The sequence below is a fragment of the Cebus imitator genome, unplaced genomic scaffold, assembly GCF_001604975.1.
Source record: "Cebus imitator isolate Cc_AM_T3 unplaced genomic scaffold, Cebus_imitator-1.0 Scaffold654, whole genome shotgun sequence".
NCBI lineage: Eukaryota > Metazoa > Chordata > Mammalia > Primates > Cebidae > Cebus > Cebus imitator.
Genome location: NW_016107969.1, coordinates 30,245 through 34,089, shown reverse-complemented (window position 1 = coordinate 34,089; position 3,845 = coordinate 30,245). Strand labels below are relative to the sequence as shown.

Genomic DNA, 3,845 nt, shown 5'->3' with positions numbered 1-3,845 from the left:
ACAAAACCAGCAAGCAAACAGTAAGTACATTTATACAGCCTACAGAATTCTAAACAAGTCCATCTTAAGAAAAAAGCCACAACTTCTTCTTACCACCAGCACACAATATAAACACTGAAATCGCCAGGCATGGTGGCTCATGCCTGTAATCCCAGCACTTCGGGAGGCTGAGGCAGGCGGATCACAAGGTCAAGAGATTGAGATCATCCTGGCCAACATAGTGAAACCCCGTCTCCACTAAAAACACAAAAATTAGCTGGGCGTGGTGGTGCGCGCCTGTTGTCCCAGCTACTCCAGAGGCTGAGGCAGGAGAATTGCTTGAACCCGGGAGGCAGAGGTTGCAGTGAGCCAAGACCGCGCCACTGCACTCCAGCCTGGTGCTTGGCGATGGAGAGAGACTGTCTCAAAAAACAAAACAAAACAACAAAACTGAAATACATGCTAAGATCACTACTTTCTGAATGAACCCCAGCACACCATCGAAGAAACACATTATAAACAAACTACTGAAAATCAAAAAGACAATATTATTATTATTATTATTATTATTATTTTTAATAGAGACGGGGTTTCACCATGTTTACCAGGCTGGTCTCAAACTCCTGACCTCAAGCAATCTACCTGCCTTGGCCTCCCAAAGTGCTGGGATTACAGGCGTAAGCCACTGCGCCGGCAACAACATTATTTTGAAATAAAAACACTCAATACACACAGAATACAGGAAACCCACCTCAACATAATAAAGACCATTTAGGAGAAGCCTACAGTTACCATCACAGTGGATGGTGAAAGCCTGAAATCTCTTCCTCTAAGATCAGGAAAGAGACTAAGAAGCCTCCTTTCGCTATTTCTATTGAGCATGTTACTAAAATGTCCCTAAAATGAATCCTGGCAGGAGAAATTAGACAAGAAAAAGAAATAAATGCCAAGCAGTGGAAAAAAAAAAAAGTTAAATGCTCTGTGTTCACAGAAGACATCATTTGATATTTGGAAATCACTAAAGATTCCATGGAAGACTGGGCATAGTGGCTCATGCCTGTAATCCCAGCAATCTGGCAGGCTGTACATGTAAAGCATATACAGAGGCCAGGCACGGTGGCTCTTGCTTGTAATCCCAGCACTTTGGGAGGCCAAGGCAGGTGGATCACCTGAGGTCGGGAGTTCGAGACCAGCCTGACCAACATGGAGAAACTTCGTCTCTACTGAAAATACAAAATTAGTTGGGCATGGTGGCACAGGCTTGTAATTCCAGCTATTTGGGAAGCTGAGGCAGGAGAATAGCTTGAACCTGGGAGGCAAAGGTTGTGGTGAGGCGAGATCCCACCACTGCATTCCACCCTGGACAAGAGTGACACTCTGTCTCAAAAACAAACAAACAATAAAGCATAACGTATGGGGCAAAATCACAAAAAGAAATATAAAAGCAGGAAGAGCCAACATAGACAAGGGCAGATTCCTTGTGTCTGGAGGGACATTTTTCTCACCCACAGACTCCAGGTTGCTGTAGTTCTCCAACATCACGTCTCTGTATAAAGCCCTCTGCGCAGGGGTCAGGCATTTCCACTCCTCCAATGAGAATTCTACAGCCACATCCTTGAAAGTCAAGTGTCCCTAAAATGAAAAACACATTTCAACAAAACATTATGGAGGACTGAGTTACCACCTTCACATGAAATGAAAAAAGAGAAATTCAGTATCGATTTCATCACAGACTATTCTGACAAACCCAAGTTAAGGTATTTTTTTTAACATTTCTTCTCTATTGTTGCATTTTATTGTAATTTCCCACGAAAGATTTTAAGGTCCCCAAAAATCACTGTAGAAGTCTTGGTTTTATGGACAATATAAAAAATACACAAACAAAAAGGAAATACACGACCAGGCAGGGTGGCTCACGCCTGTAATCCCAACACTTTGGGAGGCCAAGGCGGGCAGATCACTTGAGGTCAGGAGTTTGAGACCAGCCTGGCACAGTGGCTCCTCCCTGTAATCTCAGCACTTTGGGAGGCAGAAGCGGGCAGATCACAAGGTCTGAAGATTGAGACCAGCCTTGCCAACATGGTGAAGCCGTCTCTACTAAAAATACAAAAATCAGTGGGCTGTGGTGGCACGCACCTGTAATCCCTGCTACTTGGAAGGCTGAGGTAGAAGAATCGCTTGAACCCAGGAGGCGGAGGTTGCAGTGAGCTGAGATTGCGCCATTGTACTCCAGCCTGGGTGACAGAAGAACACTGTCTAAAAAAATAAATAAATAAAAGATTAGTTAGCTGCTGCGTGTGCTGACACACGCCTCATCATTCTAGCTCTTTGGGAGGGTAAAGTGTGGACAACATGAGCCCAGGAGTTCAAGGCTGCTGTAAACTAGAACTGTGCCAATGTACCCCAGTCCTGGGTCACAGGGCAACACCTTTTCTCTCTCTCTCTCTCTCTCTCTTTTCTTTTTGAGATGGAGTCTAGCTCTGTTGCCCAGGCTGGAGTGCAATGGTACGATCTGGGCTCTCTGCAACCTCCGCCTCCTGGGTTCAAGTGATTCTCCTGCCTCAGCGTCCCGAGTTCCTGGGACTACAGATGTGTGCCACCATGCTCAGCTGATTTTTTTTTATTTTTAGTAGAGATGGCGTTTCACCGTGTTAGCCTGGATGATCTCGAACTCCTGACGTCATTATTTGCCTGCCTTGACCTCCCAAAGTGCTGGGATTACAGGCGTGAGCCACCCTGCTGACACTTTTTTTTTATTAAGACAGTTTCTGTCTGTCACCCAGGCTGGAGTGCAGTGGCACAATCTTGGCTTATTGCAATCTACCTTCTGGGTTCAAGGGATTCTCCTATGTCAGCCTCCTGAGTAGCTGAGATTATCACCATGTGCCACCATATCCAGCTAATTTTTGAATTTTTAGTAGAGATGAGGATTCAACATGTTGGCAAGGCTGCTTTCGAACTCCTGACCTTTAGTGATCCATCCGTCTCGGCCTCCCAATGTGCTGGGACTATAGGCATCAGCCACCGTACCCAGACGAAAAACATGTCTCTTAAGAAAAAAAGTTTGGAGTCAGAGACGAGTTGAACTACTAGTGTGGCTTCCACTGCATTACCAAATCAGATACAAAGTATCTCCCCTTACTGGTGTCCTTTTCCAGAATTTACCAGGTATCTGTGCACATTAACCTATGTGTTTCATATGTAGTTTCTAAGATCTCATCCACAAAGAGCTAACATACATCTGTGGCCCAGAACAATCCAGCCTTCCCGGCAGCACTGACGCTGTGGATGTCCACCCGGGTCTGGTGTCAGCCCTTCCCATGACTATGCCCAGTGGAGCTTCTTCCCAGGTTCATGTCACTGGGTCACAGGAGACGGAATCTCAGAGCAGATGACAGGAACTGAGGGAAGGCATGGGTGAGTGCGCGCCAACGTGTCAGGAAGGACGCTTCAGAGTCAGAACAGACTGGCTACCACAATACCTGGCATTTCTGAAAGGAAAGAGACAGATGAATCCACTGAGCAGTGTCACTTTACCTGAGGAAGAGCCATGCCTGGCTCCTTTTCTTGCCTCTTCTGAGCTGCTTCCTCACATAATATGAGTCTTTAGAAATCAATCCTGTATGTGAAAATAATTTAAGACTTAATGTTAGAAATGTCTCACTCCGTTCCTGTGACAAAAACACACACATGGGAGAGACCTCACCCTGTAGAAAGATGGGCCTCTGCTGCCCACTGCACCAGAGATCATGCAGAGAGAAGAAAGTCCCTGGCCAGATGTGGTGGCTCCCAGCATTTTGGGAGGTGGAGGTGGGTGGATCACAAGGTCAGGAGTTCAAGACCAGCCTGGCCAAGATGGTAAAACC

General features: G+C 46.0%; 1 pseudogene; it reads right to left on the bottom strand.

Annotated features, from left to right (window-relative positions):
* The window catches only part of LOC108295657, a 13,851-nt pseudogene that overhangs the window by 2,832 nt on the left and 7,174 nt on the right, over nucleotides 1–3,845 (bottom strand).